The 27,125-nt window shown below is 41.3% G+C and overlaps 1 long non-coding RNA gene across 1 annotated transcript in view; it reads left to right on the top strand.

The window, feature by feature from the left end:
• The first annotated feature begins 4,523 nt into the window (after positions 1 to 4,523).
• The window catches only part of LOC132686333 (uncharacterized), a 33,589-nt gene continuing 10,987 nt past the window's right edge, over positions 4,524 to 27,125 (top strand). Inside the window, exons 1-2 of the long non-coding RNA XR_009613613.3 lie at positions 4,524 to 5,026; positions 14,903 to 14,995. This is a non-coding gene — a long non-coding RNA (uncharacterized LOC132686333). The remainder of the gene's footprint in view (positions 5,027 to 14,902; positions 14,996 to 27,125) is intronic.

Genomic DNA, 27,125 nt, shown 5'->3' with positions numbered 1-27,125 from the left:
GCATCGGGCTCTGTGCTGACAGCTCAGAGCCTGGAGCCTGCTTTGGATTCTGTGTCTCCCTCTCTCTCTGCCCCTACCCTGCTCATGCTCTGTCTCTCTCTCTCTCTGTCAAAAGTAAATAAACACTAAAAAATTAAAAAAATATATTCATTAAATGGATTCATTCAACAAATAGTACCTAACACAGTCCCCCTCCATCACCATTTGAAAGTTTGTTTTATGCCACTTTGTTTTTAAAAAAGACCTACATTAGTACTTGAAAGACCTACATTAGTACTTGTTTTCACCCACTGAGATAAGTCTGAAGAGGATTTTCATTTTTACAGAATGGCAATTGTTTCTTTGCTATAGGATACTTGAGCTTAGGAGAGGTTTCATAGGAACACTGTGTTTTCGGAGAGTGGGGGAAACTTGTAACTTCCTGGCACTGTTTGAGGTCCTGGTGCTACAGTGGCAAACAAAAAAGTAATGTCCTTGCCATCTGAGTGGTATAGCTAGTATCTTTAAAGCTGGTTTCTGAGTAGGGTATGTATTTAAATACTTCCATGAATAATTACTCCAAAATGGTGCTAAAGAAAACTAAGATGTTTTGGGGACTCATCTTGTAAGTTGTCACAGAGGACCCAGACAGCTTCCCATAAACTCCTGGGCTGGATGGACCAGTCACTGGATATGACTTCTATCCTACTTCTCCAGTGCTCTACTTGATATAAACAAAGTCCATAACATTTTAATATTCATCATATACTTCCTGGAACACCCCTATTACTCATGTTTCTGAGAATAAACTTTTAAATCTGGGTTGGAATGTAATCAAGATGTGAAAATGTTCATGTTTTTTGACGTGTTAATCCCAGTCCAAGAATTTGCTTGCTTGCTTGCTTTATTTATTTATTTATTTATTTATTTATTTATTTATTGTTTATGTGAAAGTGAGAGAAAGCATGAACAGAGAAGAGGCAGAGAGAGAGGGAAAGAGAGAATCCCAAGCAGACTCTGCACTGTCAGTGCAGAGCCCATCATGGGACTTGAATTCAGGAACTGTGAGGTCATGACCTGAGACGAAACCAAGAGTCAGACACTTAACCAACTGAGCCACCCAGGCGCCCCCCCAAGAATTTGTTTTAGACTTTCTAGTAAACTGTATCTTTAGTGTTATTTTTGATGGTGTCCCCCAAACAAAAGAAAAATGCCCAATATCCCACAGAAGGAGCATTTAAAACAAATCACAAATTTTATCAGATGGTATATTTCACCACTGAAAGTTACAAATGGAAATGTCTGCTATATATGGAAACATATAAAGCAAAAAAGACATAATTCTAAATAGCATGTATAGTATAAAGGCAATTTAAAATTATGTTCATGTATTGATAAGGAATGAAATAGTTGATATGGTGCAATGACAGTATTATGCCATTAATCCTTTCCTTCTTTATGCTAATTTCCTTTACTGTTGCTATAATATTTGCACAAAGGTAAAATAACTGAATTAATAATATCCATACTATACCTGGTTTTGGAATGATTATTGATATAGGCAAAAACTGTATAATATCGAACCCAGTGTATGGGAAGGTGATGAAAACAAGTAAAACAGCTAAAAATGAATGTTGAACTTTGTGCTTTCTTAATTTTTAGCTAGGCTTTAAGTTACCATGATAATACCATGACCTATCAATGTGTACCATGTCTGAATATATCTCAAGAAGGTTGATCTGGTGTGTATTCATCTAGGTTGTTGGGAGTCCCATTTTCTTTCTTTCTTTTTTTTTTTTAATGTTTATTTTTGACAGAGAGAGAGAGAGAGAGACAGAGCATGCGGGAGAGGGGCAGAGAGAGAGGGAGACACAGAATGGGAAGCAGGCTCCAGGCTCCGAGCTGTCAGCACAGAGCCCGACGTGGGGCTGAACTCACAAACCGCGAGATCATGACCTGAGCCGAAGTCGGACGCTGAACAAAATCAGCCACCCAGGTGCCCCGGAAGTCCCATTTTCAACAAATGTGTGGATTGATACCAGCAGAATATTTTCACCCTAAAATTATTCAAAGTAGACTTGTACCATAGACGTGATGCACCCAAGGAAATGGACTATATTGCAAAACCATGGAATAATTCAGGGAATGCAAAATAAATACACTGCAGTTAGTTAGGCTAGGCAGTAAATTTACACCTAGATTCAATTTCACAGTTACTGCTGCTAAGAAAAGTTCCTGTTAAGTAAAATCTTTTCCTAAGAATACAGATATAATGAAAACTAGAGTATCCTAAAGTTACAGGTTAAGACAAAATGAAGAAATTAAAATGTCTTTGATAGAGAATCTACAAATTCACCATTGAATTAGTGAATTGGGTATTTTTACTATACCACTGATAAAAAGAAGCATGGCAGGAGATTTATAGTTGCTTGTTAAATTGAATGGACTTGCAGATGATTTTGTAGCTGGAATCTTGCAGTTTTAGGTACCTTAATGTTTAAAAACTTATTTTGGGAAATATAAGCCTCTTCTTATACTTGAGAGCAGTTTAAACTTTGAGCTGTCAAGATCTTTCTTAGAATCTGTCTGGAATGGGAAGACTTGCATCACTTATCCATGGATAATATGTCAATTACAATGCCTTTTACCAAATCTTAATTAAAAACAGAATTCCATATTGTTGTATAGCAGCCTAGGGCAGCAGTCTAAGAATAGTTTTACATATGCCTTCCCGTAGCCAGTAAGCAGCTATTTACCTCACCTTGGATCTACTACTCATTTAGTCACTCATTCATTCATTTTTAAGAATTTGAATATCTACTAGGTACCAGGCACTGTGTCAGGTGCTGGAATACACTGATAAACGAAGAGAGTCAAGGTTCTTGCTCTCCTGGAAGTAACATTCTAGTGAAGTAAGCAGAGAATAGCAAACAAGATAACCGGGTTGTGATAAGTGCTACCAAGGAAGGACACAGGGTGGTGAGCTAGAGTAAAACAGGGGTGGGGTATGCTTTAGACTGTAACCCTGGGAAGAGTTAAGATCAATCTTGGACTGTGTTTCAGTTCCTAACACTTCTAGGAACAGCCTCTGAGTCCATTGTCAACTTGACCAAGAAACTTCTGAAACTCCAATATGATTGAATCTATGGAGACAATCTTTAGAATAGCTCCTATTTGGTTCAGTTAACACTTTAGCCATGGCTTATTATTATTATTATTATTGTTTATTATTTTTGAGAGAGAGAGAATGAGCAGGGGAGGGGCAGAGAGAGAGAGAGAGAGAGAGAGAGAGACAAGAATCCGAAGCAGGCTCCAGGCTCTGAGCTGTCAGCACAGAGCCCTTTGCGGGGCTCCAACTCTTGAACCTTGAGATCACAACCTGAGCCAAAGTCAGATGCTTAACCGACTGAGCCACCCTGGCGCTCGTAGCCATGTTTTAAATGTGAGATCTGTACTTAAATTTTAACACCCACTTTTTAAATACGGTATGTAGCAAACATATTCACTTCTAAGCAGAATCTTTTTAATGACTTAAGGCAAGTATGCCTGCCTCTATAATCTCACATTTCAAACTATATTTTTATTTTGATGAGCTTTGTTCCTTTATTTGTGCATTCATTCATTTATTCAACAAATACTTATTGAGAACCTACTAGGTCCTGGAGATACTGCAGGAAACCAAATAAATAATAATCTCTGCTCTCATGTGGTTATAGTCTCTGGTGATGCCACATGGTTCCTTTTCTTTTTCATTCTGACTTAACAATAATACAGCGTTAATATCACTTCTTAAGACCACATTGGGAAGGCAATCTTTATGTGATGTAAATAGACCTATTTCATGTTCTGCTGTTCTTAACACTTAAGCATTATTGTTATCAGTGATTTTTATTCTTTGGGATGTGGGTAATTTACCTTTTATTAAGGTAATTTTGCTATGTTAGATACTCAACTCTTTTGGCCATTAGAGTGCTTTTCTTTGTTTAGGAGCATATAACTACTTGTCCCTGACTGATTGTGCAGTCATGACATAGCTAGAGTAAAGATCCAACTTTAAACATTGTGAGATAAATCATTTCCACATTCTTGCTTAAGTGGCCATTTTAGTGTAGAGAAGCACATTTTCTTCTGAAAGCCAACGCGAGTGTCTCCTTGACCCAAGGTCTCAACAATTTTTGAGCAACATAGGTATGATGGTTTAGAAAGAGTTTGATAGATCAAAAACAAATGCTGTGAAATTTAAATTTTTTCCCTTTGAAGAATTATTGACAGAACATTCATTTGAAACAGTATATATATATATATATATATATATATATATATATATATATATAATGGGGGGTCTATTTTCATTTCTTATTATTTACTGACATACCAAAATGACCATGTCTGAGTTTCCTAAGCATTAGCTTAGCAATAGCATGACTTCTGTAGACAGATTTCTGAGTTCTTATGAACATTTTGGTCTCAAGGCAGTGAAACAAATCTGTAGAATTTGGTAGGTTTTTTATTTTTCCTTTTTAATGATTAGATAAGAACAACTCTGTCTCCTTTCGTGTGTGAACATTGATGACCAATATCTACACGAACGCAGGGTGCAAGTAGTCAGCGTTCAGGCTCATTCCCCACACGATTTGTGGGGTGATTCACTGCTTTTGGTAGCAGACGCAAAGCAAGAAGAGAGGCCCCACTCTTTATTTGCCTGTGAAGGGCTGGGACGTCCAGGTTCACTGGTGTGAAAATCTGTTTTAGAGAAAAAAACATCAAAACAAAGTCCTCATAGCTGTGTACTTTTCTACCTTTGGAGCTAGGATCCAAAGTCCAGTCTCGATAGGACTTACTTGCCTTCCAGAGGGCAGGGGTAGCCGCAGGGGATGGTCCCGGAGCTTTGCACAAACTGGGTCCTCTGTAGAAATAGTAGGAGCTTGGGATACAGAATAACACAACCAGTTTCTTCAGGAGAGGGAGTTCCCTAGGGGCGGAGTCGTGTACCTGGTCAACCTGACTGTATCCCGGACTCCGGTGAATCTGGGTTGACTTTGGACAGGTAAGAGGGGGTTGACGCAATACTGATGTGAGTATTCTGTCGGCTGTCAAATGTTGGACAAGTACCCTGCTCCCAATTTTTAATGGCTAAATATTTTGAAATAAGCTGTTCATAGTTTTAAAAGTATTTATGTACTGATTTATTTAGATAGAGCAGAGGATGGAGCATTGTACATAACACTTTTTTCTTTTGAAATCGATCAGAACAGTAGATCAACATTACCAAAAGCTAAGGGAAAAAAGGGGGGGGGGGGAATAATCCATTATCCTACCTTCTGTTTTTTCTGCATGAAAATAGATTTGAGAGCTGTAAGCGTGGTTCAGTAAGTTAAGGGCCTGACTCTTGATTTCAGGTCAGGTCATAATCTCATGGTCATAAGATCAAGCCCCTCGTGGGATTTGTGCTGGGTGTGGAGCCTGCTTAGGATTCCCTCTCCCTCTCTCTCTGCCCCTCCCCTGCTTGCACATGCACTCTCTCTTTCTCTCAAAACAAACAAACAAGATTTGGACATGGTCTCAATCATAATGCACATATAATTTGTATTCTGCTTTTTTTTTTTTTTTAAGATTTATGTATTTAGGGGCGCCTGGGTGGCTCAGTTGGTTAAGCATCCGACTTTGGCTCAGGTCATAATCTCGTGGTTTGTGAGTTCAAGCCTGCGTCAGGCTCTCTGCTAACAGCTTAGAGCCTGGAGCCTGCTTCGGATTCTCTCTCTCTCTCTCTCTCTCTCTCTCTCTGCTCCTCCCTTGCTTGTGCTCTGTCTCTCTCTCTCTCTCTCTCTCAAAAATAAGTAAACATTAAAAAATTTTTTAATTTATGTATTTGTTTTTGAGAGAGAGAGAGAATGTGAGAGAGAGTGAGTGGGGAAGGGGCACAGAGAAAATACCAAGTAGACTCTGCACTGTTAGTGCAGAGCCAGACATGGGGCTTGATCTCACAGACTGTGAGATCATGACTCAAGCTGAAACCAAGAGTTTAGATGCTTAACGGACCCAGCTGCCCAGGCACTCCTGTGTTCTGCTTTAAAAAAAAATTGTTTTTTAATGTTTTTATTTTTGAGACAGAGAGAGACAGAGCATGAATGGGGGAGGGTCAGAGAGAGAGGGAGACACAGAATCCGAAGCAGGCTCCAGGCTCTGAGCTGTCAGCACAGAGCCCGACGCCAGGCTCGAACCATGAACGTGAGAACATGACCTGAGCCAAAGTCCGACGCCCAACTGACTGAGCCACCCAGGCACCCCTCTTCATAATTCATTTTTAATGTCTGTGTAATATCTCATTAGAAAGATGTACCATAACTAACATTTTCCCTATTATTGGGCATCTAAGTTGATTCACATTTTGTAGTGAACATCTCTTTTGGGGTGGGGGGCGGGGCAGGGATCATTTCTTAAGATCAGTTCCAGCAGTAAGATTACTGTGTCAAAGGGAAGAGACATTTTTATGACTCTTGATACACACTGTTAAACTGTTTTACAAAAGGTTTGACCTTCTTTGCACAACTTAAAGGTGAATCATCAGCCATGATCCAGGGCTTACATTTTGGACAGTTAATTATTATTTCCATATTAGGCAGAGAGACAAGTTCTGTGCACATTTGAACTTCTTCTAATTGCTTTCATTACATAGAGCTGACTTGTCGAGAAAAATGTCCTGGCTGTGAGACATTCCAGACAACAGAGCCATCACTTTTGAAAAGTTTGGACCAATCCCAATTTTGTAATCAGTTCCCAGGGCTGTTCATATTTCTTTTGGCAGAGATGTCTGTCTCTGTGGTCAAATGCAGCTGAATGGTTGAAGTCACAGGGTGAGCTGATCAAGGTGCCTATTTTAGCATTAGGTTGGCAGTCTGTGGCCAGGTGTCTGGGTATTTTGAGAGAAGTCATTTTGAAAAGTAATTTGCAATTCATAACCGTGAATAGTATCAGAAGAGTCATATGCAGGTCCTCTGTGGAAATTCTCCCCCCTCCCCTTCCCTATGCCAATTGGAAGATAATCATTGGGTTTTGGTGGAAACACATGAACTGGAAGGAAGTCAGGATGCTTTAGTCCTGGCCACACATCTCATGGTGCCTGTGCTTTGAGCTGGGTTTCCCCCTCTGACAAGCAAGAATGTTGGAAGCAAGAGTCCCAAAGTCCCTAAAATTTTTTAGGTTCTCTGTCCAGCGGATGACTCCAATTGTATCTTCATTTTTAAAAAAATGTTTATTTTTCGGAGGAAAAGAGAGGGCACATGTGCGAGTGGGGGAGGGGCAGAGAGAGAGGGAGGGAGAGAGAGAACCTCAAGCAGGCTCTGCACATGATTCAGGACTCGGGGCTCAAACTCACACACCGTGAGATCATGACCTGAGCTGAAATCAGAGTCAGATGCTTAACTGACTGAGCCACCCAGGCGCCCCTGTATCTTCATTTTTGTAGCCAAAGATGTAATTTCCCTATTCACTGGTGGTTCTGTCAGACAACAATGGAAAAGAACAGGATGTGAAACGCAAACCAGTGTTTATGTTTTGACATTTCCACTAAAAGGTTTCATGGCATATATAATTAGAACTAATGGCTATAACTATGTTAACTACCTATGGCTTGAAATTACTGAGACCATCCCTGTTCCTCATTAATATGTTAAACATAAAACCAGGAAAAAAAAAATATAGCACTCACTCTTGTCCAGCAGGTTGAGAGGAAGTTGATCCCATCTGTGTAACTGGTCTTGAATTTACTGACCATTACTTTATTTGCTGACTGTAAAAATTCTAGCATAAAAAATAGCATTCTCAGCAGCAACATTTTCAAACATGAAGGCCAACAATATTTTATTTAGCATATTTATTTATTTATTTATTTATTTATTTTTATTTATTTTTTGAGAAAGAGACAGAGTGCAAGCGGGGCAGGAGCAGAGAGAAAGGGAGACACAGAATCCAAAGCAGGCTCCAGGCCCTGAGCTGTCAGCACAGAGCCCAATGTGGGGCTCAAACCCACAAACTGTGAGATCATGACCTGAGCTGAAGTTGGACGCTCAACCGACTGAGACACCCAAGTGCCCATAGCATAGCATTTTTAAAATCTAAAAGCAATTTGATAAAAGAAAAAAAAAAAAAACCACACAACTTTGGCCATTTAGGGGAAGAATAAAGGATACAGTCACTTTCTGTTAGCTCAACTGAATTATTTTTCACTTAGTCTCTTAATAATAGTAGCTATTCTCATTTTCTCCTATGAAGGCACAGTCAGAAGAGAGATTTAATCATGAAGTTTGCAGTCACTTTAATGTTGTTGCTCTTAGAAAGCTTTTCAGTTGACTATGGAAACTTCATCATGAGAGGCAAGGTGAAGGTCACTCCAGCTGAGTTCAAGCAGTTTACTTAAACTGTCTGCTTCTCTACTAGTAAAATGGGTTGTTGTGTGGATTCAAGCTAATATAGTAAAAGCACCGAGCTACTCTCTTGCACGTGAGGATGCTATATTTAGAGAGGAACCCAATTCTCAACCTCTCCCCAAGGGATAGTTGCAGGAAAGTGCTGGATGTCAGGCCTGAAGGGTTGAGACAGTTTGAAAGTTTGAAAGCAGCTTTTAGCATCATAAAGCCATCCATATTCTTTCATCAAATTCAGCTTTTTTGTTTTTTGTTTTTTTGAATGCCTATGATGAACCAGGTACTAGGGGTACTATTGTGAACAAAACAGAAAGAGGTCCTGCCCTGCTGAGTGGACAGACAATAAGTAAACAAACAGGATTCACCAGATGGAGATAAGTGCTATTAAAAAAAGAAAAAAACAAAACAAAAACAAAAACAAAAACAGAGTATAGAGATAAGATAGAGAGTGATAGGATGGGAGGGATGCTGTTTTGGATAGGGCTTTCAGGTCAAATAATATCAGCCTCTTTCACCAGAAGACATTGGAGCAGTGTTCCTGAAAGAAGTGAGGGTGCTCTGAACTTGTGATATGAATCCTGGGCAGAAGATATCCCAGTCAGAGAGAACAGTATGAGCAAAGGCCCTGAGGCAGCAGCATGTTTGGTATGTTCTACTAAAGAGGCCAGTGTTGTGGCTAGAATGGAGTAAACAAGGAAGAGAATGGGACTAGGGACTGAGACCACAGAGCTGGGTAGGGTGGCTGGATCATATAAAGCCTTGTACATTAAAATAAGCACATTCTTTGGCTTTTATTTTGAGTAAAATGGAAGCTAAGGAGATTTTTAAAAAATATATTTTATTTACTTTTGAGAGAGCACAAGCTGGGGAGGGGCAGAGAGAGAGGGACAGAGGATATAAAGCAGGTTCTGTGAGCCCGATGTGGGGCCTAAACTCATGAACTGCAAGGTCATGACCAGAATCGAAGTCAGGTGGCTCAACCGACTGAGCCACCCAGATGCCCCAGCCGTGGAGATTTTTGTGCAGAGAAGTGACATCAAAGGACTGACTTTAAAGGAGATTTTTTAGTGTGATATAGAGTCAGGAAATGGAGGATAGGGTGGATGGGAAGAGGTCACATAGAATTGTGCTTTCCAAAATTGTAGCCACTAGCCATAGGTGGCTATTTTAATGTAAATCAGTTATTTAAAAATACGAATTCATATTCTTTTTTTTAATTTTTTTTTTTTTTTTTTTGAGAGAGAGAGAGAGAGTGTGTGCACACATGCAAGCAGGAGAGGAGCATAGAGAAAAAGAGAGAATCCCAAGCAAGCTCCGTGCTGTCAGCACAGAGCCCAAGGCAGGGCTGGATCTCACGAATGGTGAGATCATGACCTGAGCCAAAATCAAGAGTCAGATGCTCAACTGACTAAGCCATACAGGCACCCCACAAATCCATATTTTTAATTGCACTACCCACATTCCAAGTGCTCAATAGCCACATGTAGCTAGTGGTTACTGTATTGGACAGTGAAATAGAAATAATTTCCATCATCACAGAAAGTTCTGTTGGACAGTGCTGATGGAATCTTAAAGACCTTCATAGAGTCTTTCTTTGGCTTTTACTCCGGGTAGATGGAAAGCCGTTGGAAGATTTTAAGCAAAGGAGGACATGCTCTGAGTTATGATTTTGAAAGATCACTAGGGTTGCCACGTTGAGAATAGACTGTGAGGGGCAAAGCTCAGAGACCATTAATTATCTAGTTGGGAGATGATTGTGTCTTGGCTGGTTGCAGTGGTGATCATGAGAAATGGTTGGATTTTCAATATAGTTTGAAGGCAGAATCGGTAGGCTTTTCTGATAGAATTGATGTGTGATTTGAGAAGAAAGTGATAAAAGTGTTGTGGCTGAAGATGACGGGAGAGAACATAAAGCACAGGTGGAAGGATTGAACACACAGAGGAAGAGTCCCATTCATCATGAACTGGGAGACAGAGCAGGGCTGCGGCTGGAAGAAAGAGGTCTAGAGCGCCCTCATCTGAGTACTAAAAGATGGAGAGGTAAAGGGAGAGATAGGTGTGCCAAAACTGTAAGAATGGTGGAGAAGATTCCAAGTAGTTATTGGAAAGGGCCCATTTGAAGTTGGGGATTATGAAACCATCTACTCTTTTGATTCTCTCCAGCAGAATATGCCTGCTTGTATACAAGCAAGGGGGAAAGAGATGAGTGGGTTCATTCAGGGCTGATGTTTTCCTGGATGGATTTGTGACAAGGATATTATAACATGGAATCAAACTTGATAAAGAGGAGAGTGAAAAAAGCAGAGGGCTGATGAATTGGGAGGAAGTAGAGGGATCAGCACATTTTCTTTGTTTCTTTTTTTTATTTCTAAAGTTTATTTATTTTGAGAGAGAGAGAGCACAAATAGGGAAGGAACAGAGAAAGAGACTCCCAAGCAGGTTCTGTACTGTAAACGCAGATCCCGATGTGGGGTTGGAACACATGAACTGTGAGATCATGACCTGAACCCAAACAGAGAGTCGGATGCTTAATCAACTGAGCCACCCAGTGGAGGCACTAATAGTTCTAAGAACAGTTGCAGCTGTAGACCATGCAAGTTAGAAGGAGAGATGCACATCGAGGGGTGCCTGGGAGTCAGCAATTTCTCAGATGGATGTTTCAGGTGACAACAAGTTCCAGCCTTTGGAATCTATGCAGCTGTATCTTCATTCTGGGCTGACTTGCGATGTCCCGGGATTCCACATAATCTGATCTCACTGTGGATCTCATGTAGGCGGGTTTGGAAACCAAAAGCCCAAGAACATGGCTGTGGGGCCTACCCTGCAGTTCCAGGCCCATAGCAAATAGGCTGTGTAACCATGGACTTTGAGGAAATGAACTTCATGGTCCTTTCCATCTCTCATCTGTGACTGTATGGCCTCATTATAATTACAGTCTTTTTCCAAACACTGACCTTCAAGATGGACCCTGGGGGATTTGCCTATTAAAAATATGCAACTTGGGGTGCCTGGGTGGCTCAGTCGGTTAAGCATCCGACTTTGGCTCAGGTCATGATCTAGTGAGTTCAAGCCCCGCGTCGGGCTCCGTGCTGCCAGCTCAGAGCCTGGAGCCTGCTTCTGATTCTGTGTCTCCTCTCTCTGCCCCTTCCCTGCTCATGCTCTGTCTCTATCAAAAATAAATAAATGTAAAAAAAATATTTTTTTTAGATGCATCTCCATCAAAAATAAATAAATGTAAAAAATAAAAATAAAAAAATAAGCCTGGGTGGCTCAGTCAGTTAAGCAGCGGAGTCTTGATTTTGGCTCAGGTCATGATCTCAGGGTTCATGGGATCGCGCAGGATCTGATAGCACAGAGCTGGCTTGGGATTCTCTCCTTCTCTCTCTGCCCTTACCCTGCTTATGCTCTTTTTCTCTTTCTCAAAATAAATAAACATTAAAAAAATATGCAACTTTGCAACTATTTATCTGCTGCTTCTTGGAATATTAAACTCCTGGAAAGCTGTCTTCTGGGTCACATGACAGAATGTTGGCCATGTGGTCACCTGAGCCTGTGTGACAGGAATTCTATACCAGCTGCATCTGGACCTAGGTGTCCTTCAGGCCCTACTCTCTCCAATGCTCTCCACCTAACAAGCATTTCTCCCTCTTTCTCTGTATCTCTCTCTCTCTTTTTATTTTATTTTATTTTATTTTATTTTATTGTATTGTATTGTATTGTATTGTATTGTATTGTATTGTATTGTATTTTGTGTCGCCTGGTGGCTCAGTCGACCAAATGTCTGACTTTGGCTCAGGTCATGATCTTACGGTTCATGAATTTGAGCCCCACGTAGGGCTTTGCCCTGACAGTGTGGAGCCTGCTTCAGATTCACTCTCTCCCTTTCTCTCTGCCTCTCCCTCTCTTGCTCTCTCTCTGTCTCTCAAAAATAAACAAACATTAAAAAATATATAAATTTATTTTAAGTAATCTCTATGCCCAACATGGAGCCTGAACTCGCCACCCTGAGACAGGGAGTGACATGTTCTACCAGCTAAGCCAGACACCCCGCATTTTTCTCTTTTAATTGTGTTAGTGCCTCATAGGAGAGCTCCTTCAGCAGAAGTGATAGAGGCTGTTGCTCTCAGAATCGAATGCAATATTGTGACCTGTAAATTCCTATGACCATTTCAACATTTTGTTGATATTTATTCAGGAGAGATTCCAGAAGGCAAAACTGCCCCCTCCTTTCCCCTCCTCCTCCTCACCAATCATTCTAACCTCTCTCTCGGGCTGTGAGAGTATTAAGAACAATCTAAGGTAAATTTTTAACACGATGGTCTAGCTTGGGCTTTGTAGGCTTGGCTAAATGAAGTAAGTGGTAGTTTTTAGCCAAAATAACCGCATTGTTTGGACAAGTTTTCTCCTTTGAGTTTTCTAGGGTCATTGGAATGATCTAACTACCTTACCTGCTATTTGAACTGGCTGAGCTCTGGAAGGACAGAAAACAAAAGAAGGGTGTTGAAATGCAAATAGACAGCTCTAAATTCCAGTCCCGGGCTGCCAAAATAGAGCCAAAACTGACAAGGAGGGTCTCCACAGAGGTCTGTGGAAAGCTCTAGAAAAATCTCACAAGATGTATTCCTTTTCGTGAATTGGAGTCCTCCGGTAGGTAAGAAAAACAAAAACAAAATAAAAACAAACAAAGGATTTCATACTTGGAATTTGCTCAGTACCAGTTGAATAGCTAATTGTTTCTTGTTTTCATCCCCCCCACCCCTCCTTTTTTTTTTTTCTGCCTGAATAGATAATCCTTACAAAACATCCATTCATTCTACAAGTGAAAATTTCAGGAATACTCGATACTGACCTTGGCAAGACTAATGGACCGAGACTGAGTGATGGGTTTGTGTGTGTTGTGTGGCTGATGTGCGTTTTGGTGTTTTGTATGCTAGTTTAAGAACATTTAAGCAATAGGATAGAAAAGATTTATGACATCTTAATTAATGAATATGATGAAGGCTTCAACTTATAGATGAAATGATAAGATACAACATTATATTTATAGCTTATTTTTGAGCACAAATTTGATTGTGTTTGTTGTTTCAAGAAAGGACCTGCTGATAATTAATGCTAGCTTTTCAATGTGACCACTTTAACTGATATGTAAACAATTATTTTTTTTTTAGGAAAATAAAATAAGGGGGCAATACAGCCTAGTGAAAAGGACACACAATATCAGATTCTTAGTTTTCTATATTAAATTCGGGCTCTTATTTGACTTCTGCTCTGAACTGGCTGTGTGACTTTGAATAAATGATTAAGTTCCTTTTTTTAAAAACATATAAAATTGGAATGAGAAATATGTGATGGTGAAAAAAATATTTGTGAAGGCGTTTTAAAGTCCCAGGAGGAAAGCACAATCAGAAACCACAGTCAGGTTGGCTTTTTCACTGAAAATATCTGATTTTGTCAGTAAACCTACATTTTAGTATATTAGTGTTTTTTTTTAAGCCATTTAATTTCAAGTGCTTACAAAATCTTCAGTGTGTTAATGGAAAGAAACGCCATACACTCCGGATGGCTACATAGCAACTTTATTCGGGTAAAATAATCTCTTAAATCCTTGTATACAGAGTCACTAACTGTTGGCTTTATAAGGTCAGTTTCAGCATACCAGCCCTGTGGCTGTTAGGAGCTGAGTGTGTCCAAGATAGCACTAACTCAAACAAACACAAACAGCAAATCGTTTAAACAGTACCAGTTGATCTGTATGTAACCCGGTCTGAAAAGAGGATTCCTCAAAAAGCTCACCAGTAATAAATTAAAAAAAAAAAAAAAAAAAAAAAAAAAGCTCACCAGCAAAGTTACGTTAGTTTCGGAGATTGTTAGGTGGTACCGTGGAGGTTAGCTATGCCTTATTAAAAAGCAGAGGTTAGAAAATGGAATCTTATATTCAGATACTCAAACAATTTTAAAGGCTACAACTTGCAGGCCAACCTTTATTTCTGACTGCTGACTACTTTTGAAGGAGAAAACTTTGGAAACTGATATTCTGGTTCCCAGGTCCTCAAAGAAGCGAAGTGAAGAAGTAAATTCTGCTGGGGTTAGCAGAAGCCTTGCGGTTTTAGGAACGGAGGATGCCAGGCTCCCTGGGTTCTGAGTTCCAGTTATTGACTCTGTCCGTGAGTCACCCTGACTAGTCACCCACTGTCTTGTGTTTCCTTCTTTAGGGAAGAGCTAAGACTATTGACTTTTTTTTTTTTAAGATTTTATTTTTAAGTTATCTCTACACCCAACGTGGCTCGAACTTACAACCCTGAGATCAAGAGTTGCATGACTGCAACTACCTACCAACTGAGCCAGCCAGGTGCCCCAGACTATTGACTTTTTCAGAGGTTGCAAAACACATTATAAAAGGATAGGATGGCACTAAACAAACATGTAATTATGAAATATTAGAGGAGGTACATATTAATAAAGGCAAATGCATTCCTTTTTTTTTTTTTTTTTTTTTTAAGTAATCTCTATACCAACATGGGGCTTGAACTCACAACCCCAAGATCAAGAGCCACATGCTGTACTGACTGAGCCAGTCAGGCACCACTATAAGGGTAAGTGGATTCTTTTGAAAATTAGAAGTTGATAATCTTTATGTAAGAATAGGGAGTTTGACTTCAAAATACAGTTTTATGTTTGAACATCGTGAATTTGGGTCCTTGTTTGCTCTGTTAATCTATGTTGCTTACTGAAAGGAAACTGTTAACAAGTTGCCTTACTGGAATGGTTAATTGCTTGTCAGGGATCAGATCCCCCCCAGTCCTTCTAGAAACGTGTATTTAAATTTAGTAACCTGACTTTCAAAGAGGGAAACTAATGTTTATTCATTGAGTGGAGGGCACTGAGTATGGGTTTCTGTATGTGTTGTAAACAAACCAAAAGTACAGAGTGAATCCTCTAGAGACCAAAAGTACAGAGTGAATCCTCCAGAGACCCTAAAAAAGTTATTTGTTTGTTTGTTTTGAAGGAAATTGAGGCACCCATTTTTTCCCTCACTTTCCCAGGACCACTATTAAGCACCAGCTTGGGTTTTGAATTCTGTCTTCTTGCTGGACATCAAGTCGAGGCCTCCTTAACACAGCAAACCTTTCAAAAATGGAACCCAATGTTTGTTAGTTTTCTTAATGGTGCCTCTCATAATTAAAAAAAAAAAAAAGAAGTATAAATTTGAACTTTCCATCCTTTCAGACTTGTTTAGACCCTCTACCAATCTACCCAGTCCTGAGATCCCTTCAGGCTTTCCATCAGTGTCTAGCATCCCTTTTCTGATTCCAAGTGATGGACTATATTCTCATCACCCCAAATTAACAGCTATTGTTATTTTTGTCATATCTGTTTCAATTTTTTAATGACATAAAACATTGGAGATAAGGTCAAGTTTCCTTTGAATGCTAATTCGACTTCTATTTCTTCCTTCTGTCCTCACCTCATAGAACCCCTGTTTAGTTTGATATGTGCTTTAAAAATATTTTATATATGGGGGCTCCTGGGTGGCTCAGTCAGTTGAGCATCCGACTTTGGCTCAGGTCATGATCTCACAGTTCATGAGTTCAAGCCCCACATCGGGCTCACTGCTGTCAGCACAGAGCCCGCTTCAAATCCTCTGTTCCCTGCTCTCTCTGCCCCACCTCCACTCATGCATGCTCTTTCTTTCTCTCTCAAAAATAAACGTGTAAAAAATATGTATTTTCTATATGTTTATGGCACCCATAATTAATATGTAGTATTGTTTTATGATTTTAAATACATATGAACGGTTCCATGTGTACTTATTTTTCTTTTTTTTCTTTTTTTTTTTTTTTTTTTATTTATTTTTGGGACAGAGAGAGACAGAGCATGAACGGGGGAGGGGCAGAGAGAGAGGGAGACACAGAATCGGAAACAGGCTCCAGGCTCCGAGCCATCAGCCCAGAGCCCGACGCGGGGCTCGAACTCACGGACCGTGAGATAGTGACCTGGCTGAAGTCGGACGCTTAACCGACTGCGCCACCCAGGCGCCCCTGTACTTATTTTTCTATGATTTGCTTACTTTCACTGAATGTTTTTTGATATCTATCCATGTATCCATATATACATATATCTATCCATATATATTTATATTTATATTTATATTTATATTTATATTTATATTTATATTTATATTTATATTTATATTTAAATATACCAGATATAAATTATTTATAATTTCCTAGTATTTCATGGTATGAATAATACTATATTTTATTAATCAGTCCATTAGTGGATATGGGATCTTTTTATATTAAAATTTTATTTTATTTTATTTTATTTTATTATTTATTTTATTTTATTTTATTTTTTTACAGGATAATTCTTTTATTTGCTTATTTATTCATACACAACACAGACTATTAGGGAGATATGGATTGTTTTACAATGTTAGCGAACATAAACAATGCTTATATTATTTTCACCAGATACAAGTGTTAGTTTTTTAGGCTGGATACCAGCATGTAGAATCACTACATTTTAAATATGCCAAATATCACTTTCAAGAGATATCACCAAATTGATTTTCAACTGTTTGAAACCGTTCCCTAAATACTCTCAACACTTGTTAGACTTGCTTGCTTTAAAATTTATTTAAAAACAATTTTTTTTCTTGTGATAAAGACTCTTAAGATCTCTTAAGCAACTTTCAAATATGCAATACAGTATGGTTAACTATCGTCACTAAGCTGTACATTACGTCCCTATCGGGCTTCTTAATTTTTGCCAATTTTAGTGGTAACAAATGGTTTTCTCCCCGGTTTTCTAGCTTCCTTCCAGTTCATTATATTTGCAGTCCTTCCCTAAGGACCGATCTGTTCAGAGGTTCTCCGGGCCAGACACTTCAGAGGCTCTCCACTATCTGCTCAATCCAAACTGCGGCGGCCCCAGCCAGACGCTCTGCAAGCAGCCCGCGTAGCCTCCTCTGTACGTGCCTGGCTGCACCAAAATGAGCTACTCACCATTTTCTCAAATGCAGCTCTTGTTTTTCTGCCTCTGCAACTTGATCACACTCTTCTGTGTTACTTTATTGATTCAATAAATATTTAGTGAGTTCTTTAGTTCCTGCCAGGTGCGGAGAATGTAAGGGTGAACCAGAAAGGCAATATCTAGGCGTGCACGGAGCTTACGGTTTCTAGCAGAGGATGGGAGGGGCAGAAAGAAACCAGTAAAAACAAACAAACAAACAAGATCATTTTTCATAGTTGTAAGTACTATAAAGAAAGCGAAATGGAATGTTCATGTGACTTTGTGTGGAGTTGGGTGTGTTGGGCAAGGGGCTGGGGCGGGGAGTCCAGGGTACGTGGGCATAGCGGCGTGGGAGCCTTAGAAGGGCAGGTGCTCAGGGAAGGCTTTGCAGAGGAGGCGATACTCCTGAGACAAGCCATATGAAGCTCACTCACAGCCCAGGCATGTTGCTCACCTGGAGCTGCTTCTAGGCAGGGATGGCCCGGGTGCACTGAAGAACAGAGCCGCCTCTGTGGCTGGGTGGTCAGGACTAGGGGAGTGGTTGATGCCAGAGGAGGCACCTTGCTGGTGTTCTCTTCAACTGTAGTTTGTCCTTTAGATATATATTTATTTACTTTTAAAGTAAACTCTACCCCCCACCTGGGGCTGGAACTCACAACCCTAAGATCGAGAGGCTCATGTTCTACCAACTGAGCCAGCCAGGGGCCACTGTAGTTTATCCTTCCTTCCTTTCTTTGTTCCTCTTTTTTTTTTAAAGTTTACTTATTTACTTATTTTTGAGAGAGAGACAGAGAAAGGGAGCCAGTGTGAGCAGGGGAGGGGCAGAGAGAGAGAGGGAGAGAGAGTATCCCAAGAAGGCTCTGTGCTGTCAGCGCAGAGCCCCACACAGGACTTGATCTCACAAACCGAGAGATCATGACCTGAGCTGAAATCAAGAGTCAGACTTAACCGACTGAGTCACCCAGGTGCCCCCTGTAGGTTGTCCTTCAAAGCCATGATCAAATGCTCTTTTTATACCCATGCCTGAGCCTGCCAGCTGAGAGCCATCTTCCTGGACCCCCATGGCACAGTGGAGGTCCCTCTTATGGAACTTTATGTGGCACTTTGGGATCTTGGTGTCTGTTCTTCCCAAGAGCTAATTCGCTTTCATTTTGAAATTTTGTTTCTACCTTGTAGGGGCAATATTTTATTTTACTTTATTTTTTTAGGTTTTATATTTTTAAATAATCTCTATACCCAATGTGGGGCCCAAACTTACAACCCCAAGGTGAAGAGTCTCAGGCTCTACTGACTGAGTCAGCCAGGCACCTGGCCAATATTCTTATCTTAGAATGAGGAAAGTAGAGGGAGAAAAGGTACAATGCAGACGAAGCCTGTCCTTTCTGATTGAGTCACTTTGGAAGGGCCTGAGTTTCAGTGAAATAAACTTCCCTTTAGTGTACCTAAGCTAATTTTCACAGTGGCTCATAAAATTAATTTACTTTTCTTTAATAACTGTTAAGACCAGTTGGAGTTCCCAAAGTGACATTTTTATCCCACCTAGGTTTTTTTTTTTTGTCAGAATATCAGTTATTCATTGCTATTAACAATTAATAATCATTAACAATCTTGGTTTGTTTACTTTTTTTTTTAACCGTAGTTTGTTTGTTTTTTTTCTTTTTAATGTTTATTTATTTTTGAGAGAGAGAGAGAGAGACAGAGCATGAGCAAGGCAGGAGCAGAGAGAGAAAGACACAGAATCTGAAGCAGGCTCCAGGATGTGAGCTGTCAGCGCAGAACCCAACAAGGGGTTCAAACCCATGAACTGCAAGATCATGACCTGAGCCGAAGTCGGACACTTAACCGACTGAGCCACCCTGGCGCCCCTGTTTACTTTTTTTTTTTTTTTTTTTTTTTTTTAAGTAATCTCATGGGACTCAAACTCATGACCCTGAGATTAAAGATTGCATGCTCCATGCACTGAAACAGCCAGGTTCCCCAACAATCTTGGTTTAGATGCTGTGTCCACGCTGAGCTTCAGCTTTTTATGCGGAAGCGATGGTGTGTTATCTGCAACGGGGACCTTTCTCCAGCTCCACCAGCTGTTGAGGGCAACGTTGTGTGCTCGAGACTGATATGTGTTTCATGTGGTTATATCCCTTTATCTTCAGGATAATCTTTGAGTTGTGAGTTAGATTTATTTTCTAGATGAAAAAAAAAAAAAAAACCAGGTTCATAGAGGTCATTTTCTGTTCCCAGGTTACAGAATTAGCAAATAGTGAGCTCACATTTGAATTTGAGGCTTCTGACCACTTCTTTGTGAAGCTGCCATGCTTTAAATAAGAATATAGCAGACACCAACCGCTTGCTATTTCCAGATACAACCTGAACCACTGTGCTCTTAACCACTGTGATGTGCTGTTAATCTCTTCTTCCTTCTTTAAGTCTCATTTTCTCTGAGCATTTATCAGACGGCGAGAGGCAATTCGTGGAGGAGGGAAGAGCATGAACTCTGTCTGGAGCTAGATTGTTTGGGTCAAGGGCTTCTCGAAAAGCTTACTAGCTGTAAGCTAGTAAAATCCCTGTCTTGTTCTTCCCTTGTTACCTAGCAAGTAACTAGGGGCAAGTTACTTAACATCTCTATAGGTTGGTTTCCTTATTTTTAAGGTGAAGATAATAACCATATTACCTCATTGGGTTTTTGTAAGGATTAATGGGATAATGCCCATAAAGGGCTTAGAAGGAGCCTCCTGACCCCTGGAGCTAGCATGGGCCTCCCACGGGCGCTCAACATCTCTGCCCTCTGCCTACTTCCCTCTGAGTGGTCTTCCCACAGTGCGTGGATGGCCTTACTCCCCAGTGACAGTGTCAGCTCTTGGTGGCTTGGTCTGCTTGTTCAAATCGTAGGCTCCAGGGCAGTGCCCGGCATGCAGTTGGTGCTCAGTGTGTATTTGTTGTATGTGTTTCGGATAAACCTGAACTACAGGTTCCATTTTGAACAAAACAATTGCTACTCTGGTTTCCATCAGTATGCCCTATGAATTAGCATTCCCCGAAATTCCATTTCCAGGGCTTCAAATGTGCTCCCAAATGACTCACGAATCTGCTCTTCTGGTTCTGACCATTTTTTAAATCTGTGTCTCCAACTACCTATTGGAAAGAAAATCCTGTAGGCATCCCAAACTCTACATGTTCAAAACCAAACACACTGCCTTTTCCTTCAGACACAGGTCTTTCTTCTGTGTCCCCAGCCTGGTTCATGACATGTGCCTTCACCCGCCCACTTAGAGACCTTGGAGGCTCCCATACTCTCCCCTCTTCCCCTCAGCCTGTAGCCAGCCACCTAAGTGGCTGCCCAAAACTTGCCTGTGAGTCACAGACAGAGGTCTGAAGCCAGTTTTCAGCCACCAGACCCCAAAGCTTGCACCCTCAACCTGAGAAATTTGTCCAAAGAAGTCCCTCCTTTAACCTCAGGATCCTTGTGTTAGTTTGGACTGGATATGTCCTGGCATGTCCCACCAGCCTTCCTTGTGTGCTTGTGTACAGCTCCTTCTCCACCCCGTGGCAAGCACTGGCTTTCTAAAATACAAATTCAGGGGCTACCTGGGTGGCTCAGTCACTGAAGTGTCCAACTTTGACTCAGGTCATGGTCTCCCGGTCTGTGGGTTCGAGCCCCGCGTCGGGCTCTGTACTGACAGCTCAGAGCCTGGAGCCTGCTTCAGATTCTGTGTCTCCCTCTCTCTCTGCCCCTCCCCCGCTCACGCTCTGTCTCTTTCTCTCTCTCTCTCTCTCTCTCAAAAGTGAAAAAAACATTAAAAAATAAAATAAAATACAAATTCTGTCTTGTAACTGCTGCATTAAAACCACTGTTGGCTCCTTGTGCATGTTTTAAAATCTAAACTCCTCACACAGCATACAATCCCTTTCTTTGTCTTTGTGTAGCTTCCCTCCCCACTCCGTGGCCCCTGCCCTCAGCTGCACCTTAGCCTTAAGGTCTCCTGCTAGACCAGGCAGGTTCTGCACATGCTGCTCTGGGCCTAGAACACCCTTTCTCCCCTTTGCTTAGTGAAGTCTTTTTCATCCTTCAACATTTAGCTCGCAAGCCACATCCTCTGTGAAGGCTTTCAAAGAGGGCCCCAGTCAGCCCCTCCCACCAGTGTCCCTCACACGGCCTTCTGCGCCCACGATTTGGGTGAACACATTTCTGAATCAAGAGTGCAGATGTGACAGTTCAGATGGCAAAGACTATGCTCCTGGAGACAATGGGACGGATAATTGAACGCAGTCCAGAAGAACCTCGTGGGAGATCACTCCTTCTTCCTCTCCACCACCCTGTGAGGGGCCAGGAAAGGCCCTTCTCTGGCAGGGAGCCGTTTGTATCTCTTCGTATCTGCCCGGCACCTGGCACGATGCCCACCCCAACCGATGTTGCCAAGTGTCTGAGGATTGTACCGGCCTGAGATTTTTTAAAGAACAGATCCAAATCTCATGTGTAAATTCCTCCAAATAACCAACCAACCCAACCAAGCCAGTAAGAGACATCGTTTACATCTTGGCTTTATCCCTAAAATGATTTGCTTTTCCTAGCCTCCGCTTCCTCGTCTGTGAAACAGGGATAGGAGTAGCTATTTCCAGGGGTTGCTGTGAAGATTAAGGGAGCGAATTGAAGGAAATTAGCAAACACAGGGCCTGGCTCAGGAGTCTTTGTTTCAGGCGCAGAGATATGTGGAGCTCATCACTATAAACAGGAACTGGGAGACAAGGTCATGTCCTGAAATAACTTTTTAAGGTTAGGATTTCATTGGGAATTTTAAAAGTTAAGACAATGAAGAATACCACTGATATTTACTAACAGCGTTAGCATTCGAGGATGCATCCTCCTAAATTTTACAAGAACTCTCTTTTATCCACAAGATTTATAGTCGGGCTGGGGGAGGTGTGGTTCACCATTTGTTTTGCTGCACCTTTGTTTATCTGCTGTCTGATCCCAAACTTAGCCCTGCAAAGGAGTCGGTGGGGTGAGTGTTTTACAGATTGCTGGGCCCCACCCCACACACCTACTGAATCAGAATTGGGGGCAGGAAGGGGACTGTAGATGTACATTTATAAAAACCTCCCCTTGTGGTTTGATCATCTGCAAGTTTGGGGAACCACTAGTATATGTATTGCTAGAAAAGCATAGTGCTCAAAAGTCTCCATTACTCAGCTTCATCGTCTTTGTAATTAAAAAAAAAAAAGAGTTAATTTGCCTTTGTGTGAACTATTAGCTTTCTTAATGCCTGTTTCACCTTCACCGTGGTCTGTTCGTCCTGGAACAGGATGAACTGGAAAGAACCGTTCCAGTTAAACAATAGTAGAAAAAAAGGTGCAAACTTGACCAGCTTCCCTACCACCTTAGCATCAGTGAGGTATTTCCCCCCATGTCCTCCTGGGGCAATTTAAATGCTAATGTGTCAGTACTATAATCTCTTTAGCAATCAGATAGAACTGTTTTTCTGCCAATCTTATTTCTCTTTGTTTTATATTTGTTCATTCATTCGTTCGTTCATTTGTTCATTGTTAGAGAGGCATATGTTTAGCATCTTTGACCTTTCAAACCTCAAGAGAAGAAGAAGAAGAAGAAGAAGAAAATTCCATCCTGGTATCTTCTTTGCAGTACTTGCAGGAGGAGAGGAGGTCATCCACCCTCTAAACCTGAGATCTGCAATTTGAATGTGCTGAGTCACCTAGTCTGCAGGGTCAAACATTTTGCACCTAGGAAAAGTACCGCAGAAAATAAAACTGTGAGCAGCTAGCTGGTATGTTGTTATTTGGATACGAATAAGAAGACTGGAAGGGAGATCATGCATAGTAACTTGTTATTAACTTTTAAATTTGTTTTCAGAGATTTCTATAGTCTGGTAAATCCTCTTTCTGTCTGGTGATTTGTTGGTGAAATTCTTTAAATATTTCTTCCTGTTCCTGGAAAGTGAAAATGAATATAAATGGTAAAGCAGTTGTCTTACAATGTTTAGAAAAAGGAAAAAAGAAATGGTCTTTGCCATTATTCTGAAGTTTTGCATAACTAAGCTTCTTGAATTAGCTTTCTTTCAAAGAATTAATCATAAAAGCATAACAGTAATGAACTAGATATTGAGAGCTGATGTCTAACTTTAGTCGAACTTTCAGTAAGTCTGTGTTCTTATTTGATCATGTAGTTGAATAGACAGTGAGGAGATGTGACTACAACTGGATTAATAGGGGAAGTGGCAGGAAGCTGCAGTTTCCTGAGAATCGGAAAGAAAGTTTACAGAACGCTTGCTGGGAATGTGGATTATAGATAAAGATAAAATTCGTAACCATTTGTATTTAGAGTGGCTATTTTATTTCTATGATATGAAAGTGGTTCCCTTTAAGGTAAGCATTCGGAACTCAATGACAACATTCCTTCAACAAGGAAGTCAGAAATTTCTGTTTACTAGTATTAACAAATAAGGTCATTTCACGAGATGGATGTTGACTATAGAAACAGTTAAGATGACTGTCTTCCAGAGCGTGTTGAGTCTTGGGTGGGGAGCAGCGGCTTGATCGCTTCATGGATGGAGCAGTGGGCACCGACATCTCCCAGCCAGCACCTGTGGAATAACAACAAAATAAGTACTGTCCCCTGAGTGCTCACTTGCTCTGTGCAGCGACAGTGCTAAGTACCTCGTTGCACTCTCTCTGAACATCCTTACAGTCTCCATAAAGGAAGAGCTTTTGTTTTTAATAGCTTAAAGCTGAGTATACTAAAACTTAGAGGCTAAATCATTCGCATAGCGCTTCTAGACAGTGGCAGAGTGAGAATCTGAGCCCAGGAGAATGATTCTAGCCCTGGTGTCACTGTGGAGAGTGCCTCTTAGCTCATAAAAATGACTACTCACCGACAAGGAATGTTAAATATGGAAAGAACATCATCAGTTGGTTGGAGTTCTTGTTTTCTCTTGGAGAACAATTAAGGAGGGGTGGGGACGGGAGAAAGAGAAGAAAGGGCCGGAAGACTGCAAATAGCCACCCAGGAGCCCAGCGGGATGCAGAGCAAGATTCTAACTTAGCACACCTTCTTGCTCAAAGCGATTCTGTCATTAGCACCTATAGATGAAAACGTGGAATGTATTACACATGTGTTTTGTTTGTTTCAAGCTTAGATTGATGGACATAACACAATGACTTGGCATTAAAAGAACAAAAAAAGAAACCCCTAAGCTGACTGCCTTTCATTTGACTCTCCAAAACCGGAAGTAGGCTAACATTCTACAGGTAGAGGGGCAGGGCAAGGACATGAGCATCTAGCATTCAGCAGAGTGGTCTGAAGAAAGGGTGCAGTGTAGGCATCAGGCCAACATGGCTCTGCGTCTCTGTTGTTTATAAGCCTGGTGATCTGGGTCAAGTGACTTGATCCCTATGAAATCAGGATGGTTCCTTTTCTTCACAAGACCTAGCGTGGGACCAGAGGAGAGACTCAGCAAAGTGAATTTTTAATTTTCACTTCCTCAGAGGCCCAGGTAAGACTAGTTCTGGCATAGAGCAACCTGGGAAACCACATAGAGAATAGAAATGCTCTGGGTTCAGGTGGCTATGTCTGAGCCCCAGCTCGGGTCAGGGGAGTTCTCATGGAGAAGATGAGATATAAGCAAAGATTTGAAGTTGCTGAGGGAGTTGGTCATGTGGGGATCTTGGTGGAAGGTCCTCAGGCAGAGAAAATAGCTAAGGCAAATAAAAAATTGCCTACTGGCCAGATTTAGGAATAAAAAGGAAGGCAGTGTGCCGGGAACAGAGCTTGTGGGGGGAAGTAATAGAAAGTGAGGTTAGAGAAGTAAAGGAGTTGGACTGTTAAGCATTATCTTAATGATTGAGGGGGTACCTGGGTGGCTCAGTCAGTTAAACATCTGACTCTTGATTTTGGCTCAGGTCATGATCTCACAGTTTGTGAGATTGGGCCCTATGTCAGGGTCTGTGCCGACAGTGTGCAGCCTGCTTGGGATTCTCTCTCCCTCTCTCTCTGCCCCTCCCCTGCTCTCGCTTTCACTTGCTCTCAAAATAAATAAATAAACATTAAGGGGGAAAAAAAGGACTTTGAGTTTTATAATGAAAGAAATGTGAAGAAATATGGAGCCATTGCTAGGTTTTGAGCAGAGGCGGACATGATGAGACTGAGGTTTCGAAAAGGTCATTCCAATTGCTATACTGAGAATAGACTTGCAGAGGCAAGTTTGAAGCAGGGAGACTAGTAATCCAGACAAGAGAGGATAATGGCTCTGACCAGGGTTCATGACAGTACAGGGGATAAGAAGTGATCAGATTCTGGACATATTTTGAAGGTACAACCAGTAGGACTTATCATGGGTTAGATATGAAATATTTTTGGCATGAGCAGTAGGAAGGCTGGAGTTTGCCAGCAACATTTGGGGGGCAACATGCAGATAGATGAAGCAGACTTGCGGGTAAGACTAAGACTTCACATTTGTCCATGTTGAGACGTCCACTGGATATCCAAGTGGAGGTCAATAAGTGGAAAGAGAGGTCTGATCTGGTGACATATTTGGAAATGATCAGCATATAAATATTTAAAGACTGGTGACTTAGGGAGATCATAAAGGGAGCATTGATAGAGAAGAGGAGGGGTCCAAGGACTGAGCTTTAGGGCACTCCAACACTGAGAGTTCTGGAAGAAGAAGAGTGATCAGCCAAGGAGACTTGAGACAAAACAACCAGGGAGGCTGTTGGGAAGGTGCCATTCACAAGGCAGATGGTAAAGAAAGAATTCTAGCTGAGAGGAAGGCTGAAAGCAAAGACTCAGGGCTGTGAAAAGCTGATTTGGGAGAGAGGAGGAGGAGAGCAAGTGGTATGGTATGGGGAGCTTGTGGGGGAAACGTTGGGGAGAGACAGGAGATGAGGCTGGAAAAGGGGCTTTCCCAATTTGAAATGGCTTTGGATTCTCAACTTAAGACATCGGTGGTTTATTTCATGATGTTGGCCACTAGGATCCATTGAGGTCTTACTCGAATTTATCATGTGTCACACACTGTACTAAGCATATTATACACATTTCATCATTTCATCTTTATACCTACCCTTTAAGAAAGATAGTATTATTATCCTCTGTACGTGAAGAAACTGGCTCAGAGAGGTCAAAGACTTCACCCAACGTTACCCCTCGAATGACTGCCTTCAATCAGGTAGTCCCATTCCAGAGTCCATCCTTTTAACTACTAACCTATCCTGTCTCCTGGATGGCTTAGCTGGGTGTTAGAAGGTTAGAGGCTGAGAACTTGCACCCTTTCTCTGGAGAGGATCTGGCTTCACTCTGTCTCTTGGAGGAGATGCTTTATGTGCAAAAGTTCAAGATAGATCTGGGGCACCCATGAAGGATTTCAACTAGGTCAGTGACTAGATCATAGTAGCACAGTGTAGCATAGTAATCTAGTGGCAGGGTGGTGAACAGAATGGATGAGGGTGCCTGGGAAGATGGGCAGGGAGATAGATTTGGGGGGAGATTAGCTGTATGTGGGACTCTTGAGGGACCTGAGGGCTGGCCAAGCAGTGCACTGTGGGCTGCGGGTCTGGGCCTCAGTGGAGGCTGATCTGGAGCTGTGGAGTTGAGAGTCAAAGTGGTTGTAGGAAATGAAATCACAGTCTGGGTGAGGGAAGCAATTTTCAGGTGTCCGTTGTCCATATTTACACCCTTTTCTGAAATAGATGCCCCTGAGA

Source organism: Panthera onca, chromosome F1 (assembly GCF_046562875.1).
Source record: "Panthera onca isolate mPanOnc1 chromosome F1, mPanOnc1 haplotype 2, whole genome shotgun sequence".
Lineage (NCBI taxonomy): Eukaryota > Metazoa > Chordata > Mammalia > Carnivora > Felidae > Panthera > Panthera onca.
The sequence above is the reverse complement of the archived record's forward strand: the minus strand, read 5'-3'. Positions and strand labels throughout refer to the sequence as shown.